The sequence below is a fragment of the Manduca sexta genome, chromosome 28 (genome assembly GCF_014839805.1).
Source record: "Manduca sexta isolate Smith_Timp_Sample1 chromosome 28, JHU_Msex_v1.0, whole genome shotgun sequence".
Lineage (NCBI taxonomy): Eukaryota > Metazoa > Arthropoda > Insecta > Lepidoptera > Sphingidae > Manduca > Manduca sexta.
The window spans coordinates 15,359,792-15,372,969 of record NC_051142.1 but is presented as its reverse complement, the minus strand read 5'-3'; positions in this window follow the sequence as shown (position 1 = coordinate 15,372,969).

Sequence of the window (13,178 nt, the reverse complement as noted above, 5' to 3'; positions counted from 1 at the left end):
CGAGTTTTAAATCGCAAAAATTTAATTTGCTTGCTATTTCATTCATTCGTATAGGCGTATATTCTATAAAGAGCGAGCAAAATACATGGCTTATGCCTATATTGCTACTTTTGTTTTGTTCTAAGCATAGCGGTGTTGACTGTTAATTGTTATTTTTATTAGAACTTATTAGAAATATTTTTTGTTCTTTAAAGTCTATCCTCATTATTCATAGGCGTTATTTATCTAAGGACGGAGCATTGCTGTGATAACAAGTCTGTTTCTCAGTGCTGACGGCATGGCAGCCTTTGCAGTGCGCAGACGTAAGGCCGTTGTGATTGGCTAATATTGTGATATAACTTGAATCTATTTGGCTGTCAGATTAACATAGCTGGGCCCTTATTCTGTATGGTAGTGTAGAGTGTAAAGGCCCCTGGGGCTTTATTCTCTATCCCGCACGTTATTTTAACAGTGCGTAACAAGAACGTAACACAACGCATCATGTTTAGGACTATAGAAATTTGGCTTACAGAATACCATTCCACGCACATTTCTCGAAGACAACATGACACGGCCGCGTTACGCGTTTACACTATCATACAGAATAAGGGTCCTGAACTAAGAGCAAGCTGTCAGATAAACAAAGTTGAGAAACATAACAGGGGGAATAGATGTAAAATACAACCTGTTTAAAAGCCTCGAGCTGCCTACAATAATGGCCTGGTCTTTCATGGCAATTTCGCGGCGTTTACCGAAATGCCGAAATTGTCCTTATTTACCCTATCTACAGCTGTGGACACACAATCGACTTGCTCCTGAGAATAAATTTGCAAGTCATCAGTATACAGATGGTACGCATATTGAAGATTTTGTGTTAAGAGGTTTATCAAGATAGAGAACCATAATGGGGAGAGTATGCCGTCTTGAGGGACGCCACAGTCTATATCACGTCAGCTAGACGAAGAGTCGTCTAGGCGCACCAACTGTTGGTGTCCCTGAAGATATGACGAGAACCAATTCAGTGCTGTGGGCGAAATCATAAGGTGGGAGAGGTTTGCAAGAAGAATGTCGTGACTGACTGTATTGAAGGTATTGGAGAAATCAACCAAAGCCAAAACAGTGACTTTGGAATCCTCCATGCCTGCCCTAATATCGCCAGTCACTTTGAGGAGTGCAGTAATAGTGCTATGGCCAGGTCTTCAGCCAGACTGGAGTGGGCACAGTAGGTTGTTTCGGTGCACATGCTCAGACAGTTGCTTGTGAGCACAGGCCTCGAGCACTTTCGAGAGATTAGGAAGAATGGATATGGGACGGAAATGCTTAGCAAGTGATGGGTCAGGGGATTTTTAGGAAGAGAGATAGCAATAGCTCTCCGCCACAAAGACGGAAAAATACCAGTGCTGAGGGAGGCGTTAATGATATGGGACATGATTGGTAGGAGTTGGTCCAGGATAGGTATTATCATGCGACGACTGATGTTGTCACAGCCAGTGACATTGGATTTAATGGACAGGATGACTTTTCTAATTTCAACCAACGGCACAGAAGAAAAATGAAAAGTATTAATGTTAGGACTGGATAGACCCGCTAAAAAATCCATGGTACGACGCCTAGTTTGGTGATCAATCATGGTAACAGATGTGAAATGTTGATTAATATCATCCAAACCAATAGTCGCAGCGTAGAGATCTAAATACCCAGAGTTCCGAGGAATCTCCAGATACTGGCTGGCGAGGAAGAAGAAATATTACTGAGAATGTGTCGGCGTTTAGCATTACGAACCATCTGGTTACACCGATTCCTTGCAGCCTTAAAAAGGCACCAGTTCTCCTCCGAACGATCCCTTCTGTACTGGCGAAAAGCCCGATCTCATCGCCATCCTAACCCTTTGTGTAATCCATGGTGCAGGAGGACGTTTTAATTTAATTTTCTTTAAAGGGGCATGGGTATCAAAGAGTGAACAGACAACGCGGTTAAAAATTGCGACTTTATCGTCAACAGAGGTGGTTGCCAATAGGTGATCCCAGTTAAAGTTAGCAGCGTCTCCTTTCAGCTTATCCGCATCGATGCGACCAAAACTACGCAAGTGCAATATCTTAGAGGGGAACTTGGGAGGTTTAAGGGCGTAAGACATGTAGATGAGATCATGGTGAGGGAAGCCAGGAGCAGGAAATTGACCGTGGGAGAAAACAGAGGAAAGAGCAGAGGTGAGGATAATGTCAAGCCAAGTGTCGAGACCATCCATTTTATGGTGGGTGGCTTACAGTGGTAGGACATGCTGTTTAGCAGAGTCAAGGACAGTAAAGAGTTTACGCAATCGGGAAGAGTGGCTGGCAAGGAGATCAGTATTTAAATCACCCATGATGATGTGATGAGCATAATCAGAATTCCACTGTTTCCAGACTGGAGAAGTAATCAAGAGATGGGGGACAGTAAATTACACCTAGTAAGGTTTTCACTCTCTTGACCCAAACCTCAAGAAGCAGAAATTTCGCATAAGTAGAATAAGAAGCAAAGGAAGATATTACAGTTTTATATTTCAGGTCGCTACATAAATATATAGCGACTCCGCCTCTCGTGTCAACTCGATAATTTCTAATCAAAATGAAACCAGGGAAGGGGTAAAGGGTATAAGGAAGGTGAGGTTTGAGCCAGCTCTCAGAAATCAGAACGGCATGAACGTTGGCTTACGAAAATAATCTCTTTTCAATCAGCCTTTAACTAACCACTAAGCTGTCATTAAAATTTGACATTTAATTACCAAATTAAATGCATATTTCCTATTTTTCTAATATTTCTTCAAATACCGGAAATACCGAAAATACCGGAATACCGGAATTTATTTTAGGTCAATACCGAAAATACCGGTTTTGAAAAATGGTCCGGTATTGCGACCCCTATTTGTGACAATATTGTCTATTATGAATATTGGTATTTAGAATCTGTACTAACATTATGCATAATAAATTATTATGGTTTTAACGTTGAAAATTGGCTCTTTGGCTTATGATCATTCTTCGTTTATCTAACCTGCCTCCACGCGGAGTCATCAACATACTTTTATGTATGTTGATGACTCCGCACATTAATGTGTTACAATTTTAGTCCTTTATGTCGATGGATTAAATATTCCTAGAAATAATCGTACGCAATTATTGCTTCAAAAAGTTACCCCTAACTATATTCCAAGACGAGGAGATCGCGCCCGCGTTAATGTGTACGAGTCTCTTGACAGATCTTCTAAAGACTATTATTGCTAGCAATAATTGAGTATGATTATTTCTAGCAATAACTCCTCTGCCTCAATTAGGGTTTGGTTCTATGGGCAATGGTTCGTCTGACGTCAACCGCCGCTGGAGGAGTTCCATTTCTATTAAAATAAGACAAAAAACAATAATGTACCGTTGCATAGTTGGCACGATTACAGAATTCCTCCCCGCGCAGCGACACGGTATGACAAGTGTATTTGTTCCGGCCACGGGTATTTATGACCGTTCGGTTCTTACTACTTCCGTACCCCATGGAGCGTGCGTTGATTTACTGCATTTACTTCATAATGGCGGGAGCTAGACTCGTGACTTGGGTGCTGTAGTGGCCATATGCTAGTGGATCAATAGTAATATGTAATAATTATTAATAACTTACGAAACTATATGGTTTTAAAATCAGTTTCACTGGAAATAGTACTTGGTACATAATCATGCTTGTAACCTAAAAAGTGCCGGCAGAGGCGCTATAAAATTTCCAATATTGGATATCTCAAAAGCTGTTTCTTTTTAAATAGCAAATCCTACACATAATTTGATTATTCAGCTAACAAATCGAAATCAAGACCACACAGTCCAGGGCAGTGTAATTATAATATTGTATTGTGTAGATAAGCGTAGCGTAGGACGACCTCCGTCCCGCTGGTCCGACGATATTCGTAGGATCGCCGGTGGACGCTGGATGAGGAGAGCGGAGGACCGAATAGCGTGGCGCGCTTTAGGGGAGGCCTATGTTCAGCAGTGGACAGCTGTAAGCTGATGATGATGATGATGATTGTGTAGATATTGCTCAGTGAAATAGAGCTTGCCCCTTCGGTGATTTGGGCCGTCTGCAAATCTTCTCTTCTTCAGTTCGTTCTTTCTAGTAAACAACGCTAGGCGATTTATAATTTTTAACGCGTATTAAGTCTCTATCGGCGATATCTTTGTATTGTCATTCACCTTGGACACCTGAGAGCAATGTAGGTGGAAAATATATGTTTTTGTCCCGGCACGGCAAAGTGATCTCATTGCACCTGATGGTAAGTGGAGTTGGGTCAAATAAAATGTCGACTAACGAGAGATGGTCCCTCGACGGTCGACATAATTATGCTGGCCTGTTAGAAACTGATATACACAGGCCAATACGGGAACGCGACACATTTAATTTTGCCGCGCATAATAATTATTTTCCGTCATTTGCATACTTACTATTCGCGAGTTGGTGGTATACGTCAAGCTCTTTTGTTCCTGGAGTCGCTATTAAAAATTAAATTATCGTTAATTCACACAACGTTAGGGATGGCTAGCGATAGGTATTTGCGTTCGATAATAATAAGTCGATAAAGTTGCAGCCCCAGTGACGGCCTTAGGGGAGGACAAACGATGCAACTGCCTGGGGCCTGGCATGGTGTTCAACTGACGACCTTTTTATTTAGGTGAATCCTTTTTACCAATGCATCTTACTTATGAAATTGTTGAAGTCGGATACTTTTATTTGGTTTCTACGGCTTCGGGCTTCGTACGAGCCCTGGCTAGGACAAAAAAGAACTCGCGAAGATGTGCCGTCCGGAGCCTAGCCCCGGATCTTGAATTTTTTCGAGGCGAGAAAAAATCTGGAAATGCCGCCCCCACCCATCTATATTTTTATCTTTGTCAACTATCATTTTGCGCACCGCGAAATAATTTTAATATTGAACGTACTGAATGTCTCAGCAGTCAAAGTTGCATTAATGATGAGTTATGTATTCGTCTGCCAAGTTTGAATTTGCTGCCCTCTGAATTCGCCGTTTGAGGCATGGGCCCCGGCTAGCCCCCCCCCCCCCTTAGGTCCAGGGCTGCCGGAGCCTCATAGTTTTCTGACTACTGCATATTATGTTGGTTTGATGGACCAGGATTATTGATAACAGGGGCGGTTAAGTAACCAGTTTTACGACTGTGTTCCGTACGGTCTATTTACTCGGCTGTATTCGTATGTACTCGGCTCAACTAGCGTGTGTGCGATGTAAAAACGATTTGGTTTTGTGAAAAAAGGATATAATAGCATGCAAATGCATTTTATTAAGGTAGAACATCCGTATTCCAACGTGTTTAGTTAGTTTGCTGGAATATGCAAAAGATATATAATATATTATAAAGTTTAAAAGCCTAGCAAGGTATATACTAAAATAAGTTTAAAGTCTAACAAAAAAATCAAATAAGAGAATGAAATATAACATTTAAGAAACAAATTGGCTACGATAATAAAAAGAAAAAAAACGTTTTTGTTTTAAAACTAAATTGCTACAATTGAATCCTACGTTATTGCATTTATTTAAGTTTCAATTTAACTCCGTTTTGAAATTGAAATCTTATTTTATGCTTGGTCTGGAGGTTATTCGGGCAAGTCGCGTGTATTCCCCGTGGTTTCCATATAGGGATTTTTATAAGCCATAATGTTAGCAAATAAGAAGGTTTGATTATGACAATTAATATGTGGTTACTGGTTAGTGATTACCTATGACAATTATACAGTCAAGGGAATTGTTGCTTAACTAAATAACAGGCCGGCATAATTGTGTCGACTGTCGAAAGGTAATCATCCGTGCCGTGTAAAAAAAACTTTTATAAAGAAGTATAATATTATTAGGCAATCGTAAAGTACTTACTTGGGTCTTGTAATAATATTTAATATGAATTTGAGCACGTAGCTTATTACTTATTACGTATGTAATCTGATGAATTGAATTACCTATACTTTAAAGAGGCTAATCATATAATTATGGTATTTATTTATTATGAGTACTAAATTTGTGTGCTAAAGAAGCCGTGTGAAATCTAATTATAGATGTTACACGTAATAGATGCCGCGTCTGGACGAAATTGGGCTTTTATGTTCTCCTAATACTGATCTTATTCAACTTTTTACATCCAATATTCATTCTTGAGCCGATTTTTAGTTTTTGCCTATTTTAGACCGTTTAATCTTTTGTATTCTGCGAGTTATGTTTTTATACAAATTTTAGATATTTGTGAAAAAGAAAATGGAAATAATATCATTCAGTGACGTCTTTTCTCATTTTGGGTTTCTTTCTGAAATAATATTTGTCCGTTACGTGGTTGGAATAAGGGCAAATGTGACTTGTATTAATCTTGCTTCCGTCAAAAATCAGCATGCGTATAACTAATGATTTGATCTCAAAAAGTTATAAAATATCCATGACTACTATCAGCCCCAGATTAAAACATCGTGAGGAAACCTGCACATCTGAGAAGTTCTCTATAGGAATTTCGAAGGTGTGTGAAGTCTACCAATCCGCACTAGGCCAGCGTGGTGGACTAAGGCCTAATCCCTCTCAGTAGTAGAGGAGGCCGTGCTCAGCAATGGGAAAGTATATAATACAGGGCTGATACTATTATTATTATTACTATCAGCCCCTGAATATTTGGCTTATTTTAAATATTGACAAATAAATACTCCTTTAATTGGAATTGAAACTGGCAACACAAAAAATTCTATTCAAAAATGAGCACCTCAAGACAATGATTACGCCCGTCGGGCACAATGGTCCATGGACGGTTCACGTTACTACTGGAACTCGTCTTATTGTCCCTTTTGTTTGAAACGAGTTTTTTGCTTATAAATGGAAACGAGTAAAATGAAGAGAATACAATGTTCAAATATAATCTTTGTTTTACTTGCTAGGTAAGGGAACTGGTAAGTACTGTATCCCTTGTATTAGGTATAAGTCCTGGTTTTAAAACAGAAGTTAGCATAATATTATCAAGTGATTTATGTTATAATAAGTGATTATGAAAACCAACAAATCTTAGATCATAGGATTGTGTATACGTTATCGGCCTTCAGAACTCGGTTTTAAGGATTTTTTTTAAGCTTTCTGCAGTCTTAGTATTTCGACAAAGTAGCTACCTACTACTTTCAAATTATATGGGTGTCTTGTTATACAGAGAAATTTAAAGAATATCGAGTAGTTGAATACTGAAATAATATGGAAGGATTTCTGTTACAGCTGCAAAAATTTAACATAATATTAACTCTATTTAGCGACGTTTCAAATGTGTCGATGATTTTCTAGTGATTTTCATTCGAGTTGCAATAGTAACTCGTGGTTTGTCACTACTCGCCGGACACTAATGTCATCCAGGATGCGGAGACAGGCTGGAGACGACTGTCGGCCCTCCGCCGCGCTGTGTCCGTAACGCATTGCTGAACAGTGTGTGTGTTCATTGTATGCGTGTGAAATTTATTTTTAAATACATCCATTAAACATATACCTTATTTCTAGTTTAAGAGAGGTCTGGTGTATGAGTAACTGTAGAAGTGATGTAGAAGCATGCTGTATTCACTTCCAGAAAGGCATACACAACTGTGTAATGTATTTTTTCTATATTTCTGTACATTGCCTGGTGCCTAGTTTAGTGAATCTAAAATAAAAAAAAATAAAAAAAAGACTACAAGAGAATATCGGTTCAATAATGCCTAGACCCCAAACCGCTATTAAAAAGGGAATGATACTGCCAGTTTTTAGCAACGAGAAAAGAAACTTCGGCGAAAAAATGTATAAAAACCTATTTTTGAAACAATTTTCGAATTTAGAATTACGTTTGTCGCAGGTGCTTCGTTCACGTTTCTATGCATACAACCATAATAAATTAAATCATGGACATATAATATTAACACTTACCAATTAACAGTAGACACTCACATCAAAACTGCATTCGAATTGCGTAAAATTAATTTACACGGGAATATCTCGTTTTCACTTTGACAAATTAAGCCAATTCATCCGCATGCTCCGGGATGACATTTCAAACGTCAATTATTATGAACACCATGTACATAATTAATGTTATATTTGGAACATGTTGTATTTAAGGGGGATTGCAACAATATAAACTTATTATTTATGCAATAGATTTGAAGTTTTAAATGGCTCCAAAGGAGACATGGATATATTGGTCATAAAAAAAATAAAGAAATCACCGATCGTTTTTTAATTCGTGGTCCGATTTCAATGTTTATTTTTGCGTTTGGTTTCATACAGCGTCGGAATAGTCCCATTCTAGTTTCATTGATAAGTACATATAGGATCTTTGACTTCGATAGTGAAGAATGTAGGTCCTCAAAATAAAATACGATGAAAATAATTGTTTTTTGTATTGCGTGCAGTTAAACCTGTTTTATAAACAACAAAAAGCAAAAGTACAGACTAAACAGAAAGATAATGTGCATATAACCATAAAAACACTAATTGGAAATAAGATTACATCGTTTCTGCTTTAATAATTTCTGATTAAACCGTATATAAAGTTCAATTATTTTTTTATTGTAGTTATTTTAAAGCCGTTTTTTTTGTTAACAGTTTTTATACATTATAATGCTTTTGTGAGAAGGTTTATGCGCTCTGGTAACTTGTACTTTGTAATATTAAAGATGAGCCCTGTGATTGATTTTGATTCGATACCTACATTGTTCCTGTTAGAGATTGTAACCTTCGTCGTGACTTATTATTTTTTATATGTTCTATTTTTAGAACTATTTGTGTTTTGTTTGCCATAGTTAAGTACTTCTCTTTAGTCCGAAATAAACACTCATGTCAATAACATCTTTTTACTAACTTTATTTAATTACTAAGAACATATACCATATTTACAACAGTTCCCAATTGCTATAGGGTAGTTTTCATCAAGGATAAATATAAAGTGCAACTTTTATTCCGGAAAAACTTCTTCATGCAAGCGGAGCCGCGATCTAAAGCTAATTTGCAATGTAAACAGCGGTAATCTATCGAGACGGCTTCTTGCATAGCGGCCAATTTCCCCAAACTTTTTCACTGTTATTCCACCTATTGGGAAACTGCCCTAAGCCGACATAAATCTTAGTCTTATCAATAAAACATAAGTAACCAAGGCCTCGGTCGATCGCATCCTCATTTTATTTCAATGTTTACAAAACAATAGAGTTTTCTGTTTAATAGTGGAGACAAAGCATCGCCAGCCGATGGTCTAGGCGGGGGCAAGTTGATATGAAGAATGAGAAAAGAATAAATGAATTGTAGGTGAACTCGAGAGCACATTTTCCTCCCCCACTCCCCCTTTAAAAATAACATAGACTATAATTAAGCGTACGGAATATTAGGAATGGAATTGGTGAATTGAATTCGACGTATGGGAATGACCGATCAAGTAAGTCAAGTCAAAGACTTAGGACTACAGTTGCTTTACATTTGGCATCTTTTAGAATCTCTAGGCGGGAGGGGGGACAGCTGCCCTGCGACGCCCTTGAGTGGTTAGTGAGGCTTAGAATAAAGTTTTCATACAGTAGGTACATAATATATGACTTAAAATCTAAGCTTTACTCTACCTTGTCAGGTTATCGTTTTGTAACACCAGACCTGTATTTTATACTGTCCCTCTGAGAACGGGCCTTCTCTACCCTAGAGTGGGTTTAAGCCTTAATCCACCAAGCTGGCCTAGTGCGGGTTATCGTATAGTTAAATTTAATGATGTTCAAACCAAATGTTTAATTAGAGCAATACTATGCTGTATTCCTAACCCATTATAATATTATTATGTTTGTGGGTTGTGCATCGATACAGCCTCATATTATTTGATTCATAGCTCATAGCCTGAGGGGCTTCCATTAGAGCTGCCAAATCATATTACAAAACATTAATTATAACAATATTAGTATTTTAACATGTCAATGTTGGTTATATATTCAATCCCGAACATTTTGCCAATCATGCTTTTGTGGTTAAAACGATTAAGTTTTCATAATATCATTGATGTATATTCTATAAACACGAAGATATATACAAACTATTTGTTCAAAATCTTAACTAAAATGGCAACCAAAACGTCACTGTTTAACCCATTTATTCTCTTGAACAACAAATAATTTTACTTATTTGACTAATATTTTTTATACACATCCAGGTTTGCACTTAGACTCGCGTTTGTATATTACGAACGCCACCTCGTACACAACCATAAGCATTAATATTGACACCATACTAAAATACAATCAGTAATCAAAAACTAAAATCAGTTTAAAAGGATGGCTATTCAATTCAGTTGAACACAGTGAATGTTCGGAACGCCAAATCTAGTACATAGTACGTATATGTCGATGCATAATATATTATATTATAATATTCTTTCCGATTAAGCATTCTCATTCCTGACTGCTTGTTTGACTGCTTATAAGCAAATTTCGTTTGATATTTATCGAATTAAAGCGCCAATGTAGTTAGTACTTATTTATTTGAGAGCATAGATAAGTCTGACTTTTGTATTTGGTCGGCTTACATATTTATGTGGCCAGTAGCATTGACTTAGATATTGTGAAACAGGTCTTATGTATGTTCGAAATCTTAAAAGCAGTTGTATTAACCTTTCTCTATCCTCGTCTTTCTTTCTTTGTCTCCCTATATTTCTATCCTATTTCTTTCAAGTCAGAAAATAGCCGAGATCTCGTCTACTAGCAAAGATCAGCTATAAATCGATGAAATAGGCACTGCATAAATGTATTTAATACACACCTAAAAATATTCTACATATTATTATAATTTCGTTCTGAAACGAGGCTCCCACTGCGATATAATAACGCAATAATAAGCCCCGCGCTTCCCAACGCCTTCGAGGTTTAAACATTTACCAGATCAGCACCCCCTAATCAAATTAAAGGCACACATCGTTCTTTTATCTTCCACCCAAACGCGTACAAAGCCCGGCTTCGGCCGTCGAGTTGTGTTGCCAGCCCGGTTTTCAAATATAGAGTATTTTATAATAAAATGCAGAAAAAGGACATATAAATCTAGGTTTTTACCCTTTGGTAGAGTTACTTATTGTCTTTCGTGGCTTGTATTATGAAACTCAGTTTTTCATTTAATCAGGCGACAATTTCTGCAAATTTTACTTAGCACTAATAGTCTGCTCAGTATCTAAAGCTCTAAAGTCAATAGACCATATTACGTAATACATTTTATAACTTGGTATTGCATTTAAATATGGTGCTTATACACGGTGCTATGTTCTTCGTGCTTAGGTATTCACACGGAATTATTGTAAAAATAAACTTGCCAAATTAAAAAGCTAAAATAAGGTTCCGTCAGATGCTTGAGAAAGTGTCCCGAACGGATAAATATCGGGAAAGGCCTAGAAGCAGGGAAGTATCCTCAGAGAGTAGAAGTCGAGAAAGAACTGGCAACACCATGTAACCGAACGAACGGCTGACAAAACTCGGTCGGGTTTCATACCGGAACCATTGAGCTGCGCCAATTACAAAACGTTCGGTTCCATTGAAGACTGTTGGGTTTTACACGGTTTTGTGCTGGGAATGTGATACGTATGAGTTTTGTCAGCACCGGATGAAAGCAAAAATTAAATGTGAAGAAATATATAGCGGTTTTTGATGCTCTATTGTGTTTGAAATTGATAGGTTTTACAAAGATATTATTTGATAGAGAGTTCTTTTTATTTAAAGGTACTTCTTTTATTTTGTACATGGTTTACTTATTTTCTATAAGTTTAGACAAAATGCACTAGATGTGCTCACAAATGTGTTCTATTTAAAATCTCCTTTAAGTATCTTAGTGTTTTTTAAGATTCATCGTTGTTCACTAGTAACATGTGTGCTGACGATACTGCTTACAGTAGCAAAGGTGGATGTGAGGTTTGGAAAGTTTTATACGTAAGAAATAAGGACTGCGTCTTTTATTTCTATAATACTAGACAATTTAATAAATCAGAACTCCTATTAGGGCAACATAACATAGTAAACAGAACGTTACCATCCAAATATTCATGTTCAGCCGTGACAAATTCACTAAGGCTGTATAACATAACTCCATTTGAAAGCGCCCAGCGGCTCGTGCGCTACTATAAATTCATTTTGGTGACACTGTGTCTCGGTATGCTTTATTGTTTGAATGCGAAATTTGCAGATCAGACAGTCCTTTTTATAGCCTACGAAGGAGCAGACGGCCTCCTGGTAAGTGCTCACCGTCGTCTAAAGATATCAGCAGCTGGAGGTACAGCCAAGCTGCGGGCTTCTGTAACATATTTTATTTAAGCCTCATATGAATCCAGACATTATAATACAGCCCATAAACAGTAGAAGCACCACCCAACCTTGAATTACAAATTATGGTTTGGTATTCCACTGCGCTCATCATCTTGAAACATACGATGTTAAGTCTTATTATGTTCAGTACTCAGTAGTTACACTAGCTACAATGTCCTTCAAACCGGAACACAACAGTGACTACACACTGCTGCCTAATGGCAGAAATAGACATTGCGGTGGTACCTACCCAGGTGGACTCTCACATAATGAGACTTACTACCAGTAAACCTTATTGATTCTGTTGCGTCTTTTGTTGTGTAGTAAATCAATTTAGAACTACAAAAAGTTATATAAATAGCAAGAATACAATAGAAAATTGCTGTAAGCCTATATGTTGTAATTATTTAATTACTGAGCCATCTATCTCCACTATTCTATGCCTAGTTTAACTAGACGCACGGACAGATCTGAATATAGACCTATATCTATAGTTGTATTAAACTCTATCGTATATTCCATGAGAACGGGAAGCTGTCGGCTTACATTTTATGTTGTTAAGTGAATAGTTTATATCGGTTTCATTTAAGTGACACGAAACTGCTGAATTGCGAATGATTTACTTTTAACCCTAATTGGGGCTAAGAATTGGTTAAGAATTTGGGTAAGACTATTTAAGACCCCAAGAAATTCCAAGCCTAGGATAATTGTTATTGTTTTCCATAAACGTCGACATTGCATTGTCAATTCTTTCACCTTCTTTGTATCCCTATGAATTACAATCAGTTGATAACTAAATTAATCAGTCAAGCTTCTGCTGCATTGTTTATTCATCTAGAATTCTTAAAGTAAGTGATAACAGTTATATTTCCTCAAATAGTACTTTT